The 16,771-nt window shown below is 40.8% G+C and overlaps 1 protein-coding gene across 1 annotated transcript in view; it reads right to left on the bottom strand.

Moving 5' to 3' along the window:
- Positions 1-15,473, bottom strand: part of LOC139372783 (regulating synaptic membrane exocytosis protein 3-like) — a 67,614-nt gene extending 52,141 nt beyond the window's left edge. The window contains exon 1 of the mRNA XM_071112587.1: positions 15,293-15,473. The gene's annotated coding sequence lies outside the window, so the exon portion shown is untranslated. The remainder of the gene's footprint in view (positions 1-15,292) is intronic.
- Between the last annotated feature and the right edge of the window lie 1,298 nt (positions 15,474-16,771).

The following is a 16,771-nucleotide window of genomic DNA, read 5'->3' as shown; positions in this document are numbered from 1 at the left end:
ATTTGGTTAGGTCTAATTGTGTTGCTGTCTTGGGGAGCAGCTTGCAGGACCAGCTTGGACAAGAAATTCAAAATGAAATGATCTTATCAGAGAAAAATGTCCTCCTGTGTGCCACCTATATCCCCCCACTAGAATCCCCATACTTTAATGAAGACAGCTTCTCCATCCTGGAGGGGGAAATCAATAATTTCCAGGCCCAGGGACATGTACTAGTCTGTGGCGACCTAAAAGCCAGAACTGGACAAGAACCTGACACCCTCAGCACACAGGGAGATAAACACCTACCTGGAGGTGACAGCATTCCCTCCCCCATATGCCCCCCTAGGCACAACTATGACAACAAAAACAGGTCACAACTCTGTCGCACGCTGGGTAGGTACATAGTCAATGGTAGGTACACCTATAGCTCTGTTACATCCTGGGTATGTACATAGTCAATGATAGGCTTCGAGGGGACTCCTATGGTAGGTACACCTATAGCTCTGTTACATCCTGGGTCTGTACATAGTCAATCTCCTATGGTAGGTACACCTATAGCTCTGTTACATCCTGGGTCTGTACATAGTTAATAGGCTTTGAGGGGACTCCTACGGTAGATACACCTATAGCACTGTTACATCCTGGGTATGTACATAATTAATAGTAGGCTCAGGGGACTCCTATGGTAGGTACACCTATAGCTCATCTCTTGGCAGTAGTACTGTAGACTACTTTACCACTGACCTCAACCCAGAGTCTCTCAGAGTGTTCACAGTCAGCCCACTGACACAACTATCAGACCATAGCAAAATCACAGTCTACTTGAACAGAGCAATACTCAATCATGAGGCATCAAAGCCAAAGGAACTGAGTAACATTAAGAAATGCTATTGATGGAAGGAATGTAGTGTAGAAATGTACCAACAATCAATTAAGCAACATCAAATTCAATCCCTTCCAGACAACTTCCTGGACAAATGGTTCCACTGTAATAGTGAAGGTGTAAACTTGGCAGTAGAAAATGTAAACAGTATTTTTGACCTCTCAGCTTCCCTATCAAATCTAGAAATTTCAACCTAAAAAAATGAATGGTTTGAAATCTCAAATAGAAAACCGAAGAAAATTAACAATAATGACAAATGGTTTGATGAAGAATGTAAAAACCTAAGAAAGAAATTGAGAAAATGATTCAAACAAAAACATAGAGACCCGGAAAACCTGAGTCTACGCCTTCACTATGGTGAATCACTAAAACAATACAGAAATACACTACGGAAAAAGAAGGAACAGAAGGAACAGCACGTCAGAAATCAGCTCAATGTAATTGAAGAATCCATAGACTCTAACCACTTCTGGAAAAATTGGAAAACACTAAACAAACAACAACACGAATAATTATCTATCCAAAATGGAGATGTATGGGTAAACCACTTCTCCAATCTGTTTGGCTCTATAACAAAGAATAAACAGCAAAAACATATACATTATCAAATACAAATATTAGACTCAACTATTAAAGACTACCAGAACCCACTGGATTCTCCAATTACATTGAATGAGTTACAGGACAAAATAAAAACCCTCCAACCCAAAAAGGCCTGTGGTGTTGATGGTATCCTAAATTAAATGGTAAATATATAGACAACAAATTACAATTGGCTATACTTAACAATATACTTAAACTCATTAACATCATCCTTAGCTCTGGCATCTTCCCCATTATTTGGAACCAAGGACTGATCACCACAATCCACAAAAGTTGAGACAAATTTGACCCCAATAACTACCGTGGGATATGCGTCAACAGCAACCTTGGGAAAATCCTCTGCATGGTCATTAACAGCAGACTCGTACATTTCCTCAATGAAAACAATGTACTGAGCAAATGTCAAATTGGCTTTTTACCAAATTACCGTACGACAGACCACGTTTTCACCCTGCACACCCTAATTGACAACCAAACAAACCAAAACAAAGGCAAAGTCTTCTCGTGCTTTGTTGATTTCAAAAAAGCCTTCGACTCAATTTGGCATGAGGGTCTGCTATACAAACTGATGGAAAGTGGTGTTGTGGAAAAAAGATCTGACATGATCAAATCCATGTATACAAACCAAAATTGGCAAAAAACACACATGTATTTCCACGGGGGGCGAGACAGTAATTATGCTTAGCCACACCCTCTTCGACATATATATCAACAAATTGGTGAGGGCACTAGAACAGTCTGCAGCACCCGGCCTCACCCTACTAGAATCTGAAGTCAAATGTCTGCTGTTTGCTGATGATCTGGTGCTTCTGTCCCCAACCGAGGAGGGCCTACAGCAGCACCTAGATATTCTGCACAGACTCTGTCAGACCTGGGCTCTGACAGTAAATCTCAGTAAGACAAAAATAATGGTGTTCCAAAAAAGGTCCAGTCACCAGGACCACAAATACAAATTCCATCTAGACACTGTTGCCCTAGAGCACACAAAAAACTATACATACCTTAGCCTAAACATCAGCGCCACAGGTAACTTCCACAAAGCTGTGAACGATCTGAGAGACAAGGCAAGAAGGGCCTTCTATGCCATCAAAAGGAACATCAATTTCGACATACCAATTAGGATCTGGCTAAAAATACTTGAATCAGTTATAGAACCCATTGCCCTTGATGGTTGTGAGGTCTGGGGTCCGCTCACCAACCAAGACTTCACAATATGGGACTCTACAAGCAGAATTCTGCCAAAACAGCCTACAACCTAAAACACCAAATAATGCATGCAGAGCAGAATTAGGCCAATACCCGCTAATTATCAAAATCCAGAAAAGAGCCGTTAAATTCTACAACCACCCTAAAAGGAAGCGATTCCCAAACCTTCCATAACAAACCATTCCCCCTACAGAAAGATGAACCTGGAGAAGAGTCCCTCAAGCAAGCTTCTGTCAAATGTATGATTACAGAGACCAACAAAGAATTTGAAAACAAATCCAATTTTGAAAACTCCAATATCTATTGGGTGAAATGCCATATTGTGACATCACAGCAGCAATATTTGAGACCTGTTGCGCAGTGAAGAACAAACACTATTGTAAACACAACATATATTTATGTTGATTTTTTTAAATTTTCCCCTTTGTACTTTAACAATTTGCACATCATTACAATACCGTGTATAGACATAACATGATATTTGAAACATCTTTGTTCTTGTGGAACTTTTGTGAGTGTAATGTTTACTATTATTTTGTATTGTTTATTTCACTTTTGTTTATTATCTACTTCACCTGCTTTGGCAATGTAAACATATGTTTCCTATGACAATAAAGCCCTTAAAATTTAATTTAAAATTAGATATAGATAGAGACACAGGGAGAGAGACAGGGAGAGAGAGACAGAGAGAGAGACAGGGACAGAGAGAGAGACAGGGACAGAGAGAGAGACAGGGAGAGAGAGATTCAGAGACAGAGAGAGAGAGGGAGAGAGAGAGAGAGAGAGAGAGAGAGAGAGAGAGAGAGAGAGAGAGACAGAGAGAGAGAGAGAGACAGGGAGAAAGAGAGAGAGCGAGAGAGAGAGAGAGACAGAGAGAGAGAGAGAGACAGGGAGAAAGAGAGACAGGGGTGGGGGGGACAAGCTGCAGCTTTCAAGTGCATCAATAATTTCCACTTCCCCCTCTCCTACAACCTTCCCTCTCCTCCATCCTTCCCCCTCTCCTCCAACCTTCCCCCTCTCCTCCAACCTTCCCCCTCTCCTCCATCCTTCCCCCTCTCCTACAACCTTCCCCTTCTCCTACAACCTTCCCCCTCTCCTCCAACCTTCCCCCTCTCCTCCAACCTTCCCCCTCTCCTCCATCCTTCCCCCTCTCCTCCAACCTTCCCCCTCTCCTCCAACTTTCCCTCTCTCCTTCAACCTTCCCCTTCTCCTCCAACCTTCCCCTTCTCCTCCAACCTTCCCCCTCTCCTCCAACCTTCCCCCTCTCCTCCAACGTTCCCCCTCTCCTCCAACCTTCCCCCTCTCCTCCAACCTTCCCCCTCTCATACGATCTCTTTTCTTCTCTTGTCTTTTTATTTATTTCTAGGGCCCTCAACGTCAACTCAAAGCCAGTTCCACTTCATTTTTTAATTGAGTACGTTTAAATGCACACTAATACCCTGACCAATAATACCCAATAATACCCTATTTTGAGTTGCAAAATAAATGTAGAAATTTATGTTATTCAATTATTGCACTCACACTGCTCGAGCGTCTGCGATGCCAAGGGCTAAAATAGAACTCCTTTCTATTTCTGACGCAGATCGCGCTGTCCTGCCTCTCCCATCTCCTCATTGGTTTATAGAAGCAGGTACCCACGTGCCATCTCCTCATTGGTTATACCCCAGTGGGTGATTAAAGACGAACTGTGTTGCTGGTTGTCATGGTAATACTATGAAAGTTTAGATGCCAATCACCATATAAGTTCAAAGATGAAAAAGCCTGGAAGGAGGAGAGATGACTAGAAACGATTCGGTTGACCGTTTTATGTGTGGATAAATTTTCGGAGTAGAGGACCTTGTACATTTCAGGTAAAAAAACAACCTAATGTTTATATACCCAAGACAAATTAGCTAGAAACAGATAACTAGCTAAATTGCCATAATTGTTAAATGCTTTTTTTGACCTGTCCCCAAATTAATATAATTGGTTCAGAGTTTGTTTTGATATTTTAACCTGCGTGTCGTGATCGCGTTTGGTGTGGGGGGACAAAATACGTGTATGCATGATGGCGCACGCGCGCAGCCGGTTTGGGTTCCGTGTAATAATTAGATATGAATCTGAAAAAGCATGTAAACACATTACTATCTTAATCGGGTACGGTTAAAATCGAAGTAAGCATTTGCTGATTTTCTGAGCAAACTGTCAAATTATTGGGACATGTAAACAACTGAATCGGCTTTCCAGCTGTGTATTTGATCTGCCAGCAGCTCAAGCCCTCCTTTTATGTATGAGTGAACACAGAAAAACCTATTTAGTAGTATGTATCATCTTACAAATGTTATGTTTGAGTGAACACAGAAAAACCTATTAACACCATTACTGAACAGCTCACGTTATAGACAGAAGTATGCTACATGGCAGACCAATCCAAACTCATCTCCCCGCATTTCAAGCTCATTCATTATCTCAGCCAATCATGGTCCCTGTCTTTTTCTGCGGCTAAACCAATAAGGCTGGCAATTTAACAATTTTATTCGTATTTATAGGTTTGTTATTAAGGCACATGAAAGTTCACACGTTCCAGAAGGTATTTCTGCTAATATATACAGTGCCTTGCGAAAGTATTCGGCCCCCTTGAACTTTGCGACCTTTTGCCACATTTCAGGCTTCAAACATAAAGATATAAAACTGTATTTTTTTGTGAAGAATCAACAACAAGTGGGACACAATCATGAAGTGGAACGACATTTATTGGATATTTCAAACTTTTTTAACAAATCAAAAACTGAAAAATTGGGCGTGCAAAATTATTCAGCCCCTTTACTTTCAGTGCAGCAAACTCTCTCCAGAAGTTCAGTGAGGATCTCTGAATGATCCAATGTTGACCTAAATGACTAATGATGATAAATACAATCCACCTGTGTGTAATCAAGTCTCCATATAAATGCACCTGCACTGTGATAGTCTCAGAGGTCCATTAAAAGCGCAGAGAGCATCATGAAGAACAAGGAACACACCAGGCAGGTCCGAGATACTGTTGTGAAGAAGTTTAAAGCCGGATTTGAATACAAAAGATTTCCCAAGCTTTAAACATCCCAAGGAGCACTGTGCAAGCGATAATATTGAAATGGAAGGAGTATCAGACCACTGCAAATCTACCAAGACCTGGCCGTCCCTCTAAACTTTCAGCTCATACAAGGAGAAGACTGATCAGAGATGCAGCCAAGAGGCCCATGATCACTCTGGATGAACTGCAGAGATCTACAGCTGAGGTGGGAGACTCTGTCCATAGGACAACAATCAATTGTATATTGCACAAATCTGGCCTTTATGGAAGAGTGGCAAGAAGAAAGCCATTTCTTAAAGATATCCATAAAAAGTGTCGTTTAAAGTTTGCCACAAGCCACCTGGGAGACACACCAAACATGTGGAAGAAGGTGCTCTGGTCAGATGAAACCAAAATTGAACTTTTTGGCAACAATGCAAAACGTTATGTTTGGCGTAAAAGCAACACAGATCATCACCCTGAACACACCATCACCTCTGTCAAACATGGTGGTGGCAGCATCATGGTTTGGGCCTGCTTTTCTTCAGCAGGGACAGGGACGATGGTTAAAATTGATGGAAGATGGATGGAGCCAAATACAGGACCATTGTGGAAGAAAACCTGATGGAGTCTGCAAAAGACCTGAGACTGGGACAGAGATTTGTCTTCCAACAAGACAATGATCCAAAACATAAAGCAAAATCTACAATGGAATGGTTCAAAAATAAACATATCCAGGTGTTAGAATGGCCAAGTAAAAGTCCATACCTGAATCCAATCGAGAATCTGTGGAAAGAACGGAAAACTGCTGTTCACAAATGCTCTCCATCCAACCTCAATGAGCTCGAGCTGTTTTGCAAGGAGGAATGGGAAAAAAATTCAGTCTCTCGATGTGCAAAACTGATAGAGACATACCCCAAGCGACTTACAGCTGTAACCGCAGCAAAAGGTGGCAGCAAAAGTATTAACTTAAGGTGGCTGAATAATTTTGCACGCCCAATTTTTCAGTTTTTGATTTGTTAAAAAAGATTGAAATGTCCAATAAATGTCGTTCCACTTCATGATTGTGTCCCACTTGTTGTTGATTCTTCACAAAAAATACAGTTTTATATCTTTATGTTTGAAGCCTGAAATGTGGCAAAAGGTCGCAAAGTTCAAAGGGTCCGAATACTTTCGCAAGGCACTGTATATATATATATATATATATTATATACATATACCACCCACCACTGCGACCTGTATGCTCTAGTCGGCTGGCACTCGCTACATATTCGTCGCCAGACCCACTGGCTCCAGGTCACCTACAAGTCCATGCTAGGTAAAGCTCCGCCTTATCTCAGTTCACTGGTCACGATGGCAACACCCACCTGTAGCACGCGCTCCAGCAGGTGTATCTCACTGATCATCCCTAAAGCCAACACCTCATTTGGCCGCCTTTCATTCCAGTTCTCTGCTCCCTGTGACTGGAACGAATTGCAAAAATCGCTGAAGTTGGAGACTTTTATCTCCCTCACCAACTTCAAATATCTGCTATCTGAGCAGCTAACCGATCGCTGCAGCTGTACATAGTCTATCGGTAAATAGCCCACCCAATTTTACCTACCTCTTCCCCATACTGTTTATATTTATTTACTTTTCTGCTCTTTTGCACACCAGTATCTCTACCTGTACATGACCATCTGATCATTTATCACTCCAGTGTTAATCTGCAAAATTGTAATTATTCGCCTACCTCCTCATGCCTTTTGCACACAATGTATATAGACTCTCTTTTTTTTCTACTGTGTTATTGACTTGTTAATTGTTTACTCCATGTGTAACTCTGTGTTGTCTGTTCACACTGCTATGCTTTATCTTGGCCAGGTCGCAGTTGTAAATGAGAACTTGTTCTCAACTAGCCTACCTGGTTAATTAAATAAAGGTGTTCTCAACTAGCCTACCTGGTTAAATAAAGGTGTTCTCAACTAGCCTACCTGGTTAAATGAAGGTGTTCTCAACTAGTCTACCTGGTTAAATAAAGGTGTTCTCAACTAGCCTACCTGGTTAATTAAATAAAGGTGAATTTTTTTTATTTATCTTTTTATAATAAAATGAAAAAAAAATAAATTATGCATCTCCTGTGAAATACATACTCTACGCCTGAAACGAGTCACAAATAGTTTTCACGTACAGACGTTATGTCTGAACTCTGGTAGAGAGAGAATGGAGAAGGAATTGGAAGACATAAAGAGAAGAATTCAAGAGATGTGGCTCAACCATCTCCCCTCTCAAGCTACCTTCTCTCCTATGAAAATATTTTAAACCTAGCTACCTTATCTCCTATGAAGATATCTTCAACCTAGCTACCTTCTCTCCTATGAAGACATATTCAACCTAGCAACCTTCTCTCCTATGATGATATCCTCAACCTAGCTACCTTCTCTCCTATGAAGATAACTTCAACCTAGCTACCTTCTCTCCTATGAAGATATCTTCAACCTAGCTACCTTCTCTCCTATGAAGATATCTTCAACCTAGCTACCTTCTCCCCTATGAAGACATCTTCAACCTAGCTACCTTCTCTCCTATGAAGATATCTTCAACCTAGCTACCTTCTCCCCTATGAAGACATCTTCAACCTAGCTACCTTCTCCCCTATGAAGACATTTTCAACCTAGCTACCTTCTCCCCTATGAAGATATCTTCAACCTAGCTACCTTCTCTCCTATGAAGACATATTCAACCTAGCAACCTTCTCTCCTATGATGATATCCTCAACCTAGCTACCTTCTCTCCTATGAAGATAACTTCAACCTAGCTACCTTCTCCCCTATGAAGACATCTTTAACCTAGCTACCTTCTCTCCGATGAAGACATATTCAACCTAGCTACCTTCTCCCCTATGAAGACATATTCAACCTAGCTACCTTCTCCCCTATGAAGACATCATATTCAACCTAGCCACCCAATCCCTCCCACTACCCCCCCCCCCCCCCTCCATATTGGTGTGGAAGTATATATTAGTGAGCATATAAACATGGTTACTCTCGACAACAGACTGGCTCATTTCATGTTTATGGTTTGAGTGCAAGTACCTGCTGAACCCTATAGTCATTCTCTCACGTAATGACCACCATTCATTCGTGTCTGAGCGCAGACCTTCACACTGCTGGTCCAGCGACCAACAGACTGTAAAAAAACAAAACATTTCAGGTGCCAGGATGTGGGAGAGGAGATAGTTAATGATACATGGAGGGAGGAGGATATGTGGAGGGAGGACACGGAGAGATGAAGGGTTAAGATGTGAATGTTATTTATGTTTCTGAAGGGAATGTTTCTGTGTACTTCTCTGAAGAGAGACACGGTGGTCCAAAACATTGCTGCATTATTTAAACGTCAGGGAACAGAAACCTGCTAGATAGAGAAAGAAAGATAGACAAACTCAGTACTAGAGAGATGGGAGGGTTGAAGATATCACTGATATGAACATGAAGGGGATTTGATTGTACAGTATAGACGTCTGGTCGAAGACACACAGTAGTTTCAATGCTGTTCCATTAAAACAGTGTGTAGGCCTAGTTTTACTCCTTTAAATGGGTATGATTGTCCACCACTGACACCCAGATATATAGAGGGAGGGAGAGAGAGATAAGGAGGGAGAGAGATATGGAGGGAGATAGGGAGGGAGGGAGCCGGATGAGAAATTGAGGCCTAGTTAATGAACCTTCTAGCTACATTTTCAATAGGCCTACTGGGACAGAGGATTAGGATACCCGTGGATCCCAAAAGTCTCTTTACTTATACAGCAACATCATCTGTTTTATCTCTTTATTTATCCAGCAACATCATCTGTTTTATCTCTTTATTCCTCCAGCGACATCATCTCATCATCTATTTTATCTCTATATTATTAATAAATAAAGGAGGTGGTGACACTGTCTGTGATTTATTTAGAATTCAAGGATCACTTAACCAGCATGGCTACCACAGCATTCTGCAGCGATACGCCATCCCATCTGGTTTGCGCTTAGTAGGACTATGATTTGTTTTTCAACAGGACAATAACCCAAAACACACGTCCAGGTTGTGTAAGGGCTATTTGACCAAGAAGGAGAGTGATGGAGTTCTGCATCAGATGACCTGGCCTCCACAATCGCCCGACCTCAACCCAATTGAGATGGTTTGGTATGAGTTGGACAGTCAAAAAGTGCTCAGCATATGTGGGACCTCCTTCAAGACTGTTGGAAAAGCATTCCAGGGGAAGCTGGTTGAGAGAATGCCAAGAGTGTGCAAAGCTGTCATCAAGGCAATGGGTGGCTCGTTTTTTTATTTTTTATATAAATTTGCAAAAATGTCTAAAAAACGGTTTTGCTTTGTCATTATGGGGTATTGTGATGTCATTATGGGGTATTGTGATGTCATTATGGGGTATTGTGTGTAGATTGATGAGGGAAAAAACTAAAATAAATGTTAGAATAAGGCTAGTATCAGAACAAAGTGTGAAAAAGTTCAAGGGATGTGAATACTTTCCGAAGGCACTGTAGACAGGTGTGTGTCTTTCCAAAGCCAATTGAATTTACCACAGGTGGACTCCAATCAAGTCGTAGAAACATCTCAAAGATTATCAATGGAAACAGGAAGCAACGGAGCTCAATTTCGAGTCTCATAGCAAAGGGTCTGAATACTTATAAAAGGTTTATTTAAAAAAAATAAAAAATTAATACATTTATTTTAAAAAAATCTAAAAACTTGTTTTGAACTTGTCATTATGGGGTGTTGTGTGTAGATCACTGAGGAATGATTTTTAAATTAATACATTTGTAATTTTTTGTAGTTTTTGTGTTTATACTTTTTCATAATGACAATGACAAGTTTGATGTCGGACGACAATAGAATGTTCATGATGTCATGGCGACAACTGTCGATACACGTAGTCTAAACCAGCCTTTAGTCTTGAAATCATTGGTTGTTTAGTACATGACCTCATGTGAATCCTTAATGAGATGGGCGGGGCTAAGGACTTAAGAGGGTGTGAACGATGCTGAATGGGCAGGGCTAAGGACTTAAGAGGATGTGAACGATGCTGAATGGGCGGGGCTAAGGACTAAAGAGGGTGTGAACGATGCTGAATGGGCGGGGCTAAGGACTTAAGAGGGTGTGGACGATGCTGAATGGGCGGGGCTAAGGACTTAAGAGCGATGAACGATGCTGAATGGGTGTAAACAAAGTAGAGCTCTCCAGTAGGTTCACCAAAACATTCAAGAGCTATCTTCTCAAAAGTGAGGTTAGTTTATCAACAAAGCAGAGGGCCTCCCGAATGGTGCAATGGTTCTAAGGCACTTCAACGCAATACATACTGACACGGTCGACAGGTGTACGGTGTTTCCTCCAACACTTTGGTGCGGCTGGCTTCCGGGTTAAGCGGGCAAGAAGCAAGTGCTGCTTGGCTGAGTTGTGTTTTAGAGGACGCACAGAGAGATTTTGTTATTCATGCCTGACTACTGGCTTAGTGAAAATGTTGCTTGTTTCTAGAGAGATCACCCGCAATTCAGGTGTTGCTTGTTTCTACAGAGATCACCCGCAATTCAGATGTTGCTTGTTTCTACAGAGATCACCCGCAATTCAGGTGCTGCTTGTTTCTACAGAGATCACCCGCAATTCAGGTGCTGCTTGTTCCTACAGAGATCACCCGCAATTCAGGTGTTGCTACTTCCTACAGAGATCACCCACAATTCAGGTGTTGCTACTTCCTACAGAGATCACCCACAATTCTGGTGTTGCTTGTTTCTACAGAGACCGTGTGTTGCGTTGGGTTGTTGTTGTGTTGTTGTGTTGTTGTTGTGTTGTGTTGTGTGTGTTTAGTGGTCTCCTCCTGTCTCTGGACTCTAATGCCAGTCTCCTCTCTGCCAAAGCTTCAGCAAGGCCAACACACACACACACACACACACACACACGTTTACACCTCTCAGTTGAGTTGTCTTCTCCAACCCCAGTGTGTTTCTGCAGCTAGTGTTTGTGTATATATATATATGTATCTCTAGGTTTGATTGTGTGTTTTTATTTATGCACAAAGCTGCAATCAAACTTCTCCCACAGGGAAATTAAAGTCATGATCTCATCTCAGCGTCCCATTGTCTTTCCTGGCTATCTGGTATGTCTCTCCCTATTGGATCAGTCTCATTGTCTCTCATTATTGGATCAGTCTCATTGTCTCTCCTTATTGGATCAGTCTCATTGTCTCTCCTTATTGTATCAGTCTCATTGTCTCTCCTTATTGGATCAGTCTCATTGTCTCTCCTTATTGGATCAGTCTCATTGTCTCTCCCTATTGGATCAGTCTCATTGTCTCTCCTGGCTTACCGGTATGTCTCTCCCTATTGGATCAGTCTCATTGTCTCTCCTTATTGGATCAGTCTCATTGTCTCTCCTTATTGGATCAGTCTCATTGTCTCTCCCTATTGGATCAGTCTTATTGTCTCTCCCTATTGGATCAGTCTCATTGTCTCACCTGGCTTACTGGTATGTCTCTCCCTATTGGATCAGTCTCATTGTCTCTACTTATTGGATCAGTCTCATTGTCTCTCCTTATTGGATCAGTCTCATTGCCTCTCCCTATTGGATCAGTCTCATTGTCTCTCCTGGCTTACTGGTATGTCTCTCCCTATTGGGTCAGTCTCATTGTCTCTCCCTATTGGGTCAGTCTCATTATCTATCCTTATTATGGAAAACCTCCTGGTGGGCGATATTACTTAGGCATTGTTTCAACATCACAAACAAATGACTCTAGTTGGCCATCTGAATATCAGCTGGCATAACTGTTTTGGAGAGTAGGCAGAAGTAAAAGATCAACTGTCAAGATAGATAAGTAGATAGATAGATAAGTATATAGATAGATAAGCAGATAGATAGATAAGTAGATAGATATATAAGTAGATAGATAGATAAGTAGATAGATAGATAAGTATATAGATAGATAGGCAGATAGATAGATAAGCAGATAGATAGATAAGTAGATAGATAGATAGATAGATAAGCAGATAGATAGATAAGCAGATAGATAGATAAGTAGATAGATAGATAAGTAGATAGATAGATAGATAAGCAGATAGATAGATAAGCAGATAGATAGATAAGCAGATAGATAGATAAGTAGATAGATAGATACGTTGGTAGATAGATAAGCAGATAGATAAGCAGATAGATAGATAAGTAGATAGATAAGTAGATAGATAGATAAGTAGATAGATAGATAAGTAGATAGATAGATAAGCAGATAGATAAGTAGATAGATAGATAAGCAGATAGATAGATAAGCAGATAGCTAGATAAGCAGATAGATAGATAAGCAGATAGATAGATAAGCAGATAGATAGATAAGTAGATAAATAGATAAGTAGATAGAAAAGTAGATAGATAGATAAGTAGATAGATAGATAAGTAGATAGATAGATAAGCAGATAGATAGATAAGCAGATAGATAGATAAGCAGATAGATAGATAAGTAGATAGATAGATAAGTAGATAGATAGATAAGTAGATAGATAGATACGTAGATAGATAGATAAGTAGATAGATAGATAAGCAGATAGATAGATAAGCAGATAGATAGATAAGCAGATAGATAGATAAGTAGATAGATAGATAAGCAGATAGATAGATAAGCAGATAGATAGATAAGCAGATAGATAGATAAGCAGATAGATAAGTAGATAGATAGATAAGCAGATAGATAGATAAGCAGATACATAGATACGCAGATAGATAGATAAGCAGATAGATAGATAAGTAGATAGATAGATAAGTAGATAGATAGATAAGTAGATAGATAGATAAGCAGATAGATAGATAAGCAGATAGATAGATAAGCAGATAGATAGATAAGTAGATAGATAGATAGGTAGATAGATAGATAAGTAGATAGATAGATAAGTAGATAGATACGTAGATAGATATATAAGTAGATAGATAGATAAGCAGATAGATAGATAAGCAGATAGATAGATAAGCAGATAGATAAGCAGATAGATAAGTAGATAGATAGATAAGCAGATAGATTGATAAGCAGATAGATGGATAAGCAGATAGATAGATAAGCAGATAGATAAGTAGATAGATAGATAAGCAGATAGATAGATAAGCAGATAGATAGATAAGCAGATAGATAGATAAGCAGATAGATAAGCAGATAGATGGATAAGTAGATAGATAGATACGTAGATAGATAGATAGATAAGCAGATAGATAGATAAGCAGATAGATAGATAAGTAGATAGATAGATAAGTAGATAGATAGATAGATAAGTAGATAGATAGATAAGTAGATAGATAGATAGATAAGTAGATAGATAGATAAGCAGATAGATAGATAAGTAGATAGATAGATAAGTATATAGATAGATAGATAAGTAGATAGATAGATAGATAAGTAGATAGATAGATAAGTAGATAGATAGATAGATAGATAGATAAGTAGATAGATAGATAAGCAGATAGATAGATAAGTAGATAGATAGATAGGTCTACCCAGGGAGCACAACACCTTGCATAGATGTTGTTTCAACCAAAATGACGTATTTCCAATGTATTTTGCTCACTGGTCAGGCTGTATTGCATGAGTGCGCATGGTAGCAGGTTTAATCTGAAAATAAATGATAACATTTCACAAAATAGCCTACATATCGGATACCAATGCTGCTGTTTTCTATGTCCCTAAACCCCCTCATTAATGGAGGAGAAAAGCAACTGCAGACACATTCTAAGAAGTTAGTCAACATGCCTTGTAAATTACTGAGTCTCCCTCATGAGCTTGTTCAGGAAAGAAAGGCAAGAGGCTATGATCAATGATGTATATATTTCACTAGACAGGTGGTGCTGTGATGTCGCCGCCATGCCTCCATCTTGACACTTAGCCACCATTGACATTTTCTTAGCTCACAAATTATAGTGTGGGAGCTTAAACGCAAGAAGAAAAATGACATCAAAATGTTTTTCTAAAAGTACAAATGCTTGGGATTACTAATGTTACTAAATACCTAAAAAAATATGTCATTTTGTCCATGAAACATTTAATTGAAATACTGTAGAATTCAATTCATTCCTACGGAGGACTGTCCCTTACCGGGGAGTACCAATATGGCCGACCAGTGGCTTCAAAGACTGCAATGGCCAATACATAGAAAAGAATATCTAGGGTATGTATACACATCATTGGCTACGATTCCTTGGTGGTGGCAACAATGATCTGATCATATTAAATGCAATGGCCTACGGTAAAAAAAAATAATCCATATAAAAAATGAAATATTAGCATAAAACAAATCCAAACAGATACCAACTAATTAAAAGCTGCAGGCTGTTTTGCTTCTCCCAGTGTTTGTTTGCTGTACTATCCAGCGTTTTAATAACACGTCGGGCTATGTTTATCCACGGTAGTCAAGCTATAGCCTAATCAGCAGCAACAAAAAACAATTCTAAACGAGATTTAATCAGCATCAATATTGTCATTATCATAGCGCACCATCTGTTTATGAAACCGGAGCAGGTGCGGTATAGGAAATAACCGGATCATTTCTTCAAATGAACATGAAATGCAGAATCAAAAACAATTCACTTACCGTTTACAGCTACGAGCGTCTAACGGACTGTAAATCGTTTGTCAGAAGTTGTCAAATCACGGGTTGTTTCTGCTGTATCGTTAAGAATGTCATATTTTGGATTATATTTGGGGTTTTGCTGCTGGTGCGTGAGGATAACGATGCTTGTCAACGGTTCTCGGTTTGCTGGTGTCTCTGAATCCACAAGGCGCAGCGGGAGCAACTGGAGGGAGGGAGAGAGACAGAGAGAGAGACAGAGAGACACAGAGAGCGAGAGACAGAGAGAGAGAGAGAGAGAGAGAGAGAGAGAGAGCGAGAGACAGAGAGAGAGAGAGAGAGAGAGAGAGAGAGGTGGAGGCAGGGAGAGGCGCGCAATAAGAGGCATGCAGAAGGGATGCTATTGGGCTCGACCTACTCTCGAGTTTGTAGTAAGCCTAGCGGTAAAACGCGGTACTGTGGGAAGGAATAGGCTACAGAGAGAGATTTCCTCCCACTCTCTCTCTCTCTCCTTCATTCTCCCTCCTAGCTAAATAATCTCCATGGTTACTCTCACCTGACACACTATTTCAGTGGCATGCGGGAGGAGCTGGACCAAACAGGCAGTGCTTGCAGGATAACAGGCTAATAGGCTACAAGGAAGGGTGGGGATCAGGGGCGGACTCACCATCTGGCATTTGGGCTGGTCCATTTTTAAGCACAGCGGGCCTGTCAAACTTGTTGTTGTTTTTTAAGCAAAATTATAATTATTTTACTAAAAACAATCAAGGAAAATTTGGCCGGTGTGGGGAAATCGAGGAAAAAAATGGTCTGGTGTGTTTGAAAAGCCCTCCTTTCAGCCAGCACTGATAGGTGAACCTCCTTTCAGCCAACACTGACAGGTGAACCTCCTTTCAGCCAACACTGACAGGTGAACCTCCTTTCAGCCAACACTGACAGGTGAACCTCCTTTCAGCCAGCACTGACAGGTGAACCTCCTTTCAGCCAGCACTGACAGGTGAACCTCCTTTCAGCCAACACTGACAGGTGAATCTCCTTTCAGCCAACACTGACAGGTGAACCTCCTTTCAGCCAACACTGACAGGTGAACCTCCTTTCAGCCAACACTGACAGGTGAACCTCCTTTCAGCCAACACTGACAGGTGAACCTCCTTTCAGCCAACACTGACAGGTGAACCTCCTTTCAGCCAACACTGACAGGTGATCCTCCTTCCAGCCAACACTGACAGGTTAATCTCCTTTCAGCCAACACTGACAGGTGAACCTCCTTTCAGCCAGCACTGACAGGTGAACCTCCTTTCAGCCAGCACTGACAGGTGAACCTCCTTTCAGCCAACACTGACAGGTGAATCTCCTTTCAGCCAACACTGACAGGTGAACCTCCTTTCAGCCAACACTGACAGGTGAACCTCCTTTCAGCCAACACTGACAGGTGAACCTCCTTTCAGCCAACACTGACAGGTGAACCTCCTTTCAGCCAACACTGACAGGTGAACCTCCTTT

This window comes from Oncorhynchus clarkii, chromosome 18 (genome assembly GCF_045791955.1).
Source record: "Oncorhynchus clarkii lewisi isolate Uvic-CL-2024 chromosome 18, UVic_Ocla_1.0, whole genome shotgun sequence".
NCBI classification, from domain to species: Eukaryota; Metazoa; Chordata; class Actinopteri; order Salmoniformes; family Salmonidae; genus Oncorhynchus; species Oncorhynchus clarkii.
Note: the sequence above shows the minus strand (reverse complement) of the source record. Positions and strands in the feature narration are given on the sequence as shown.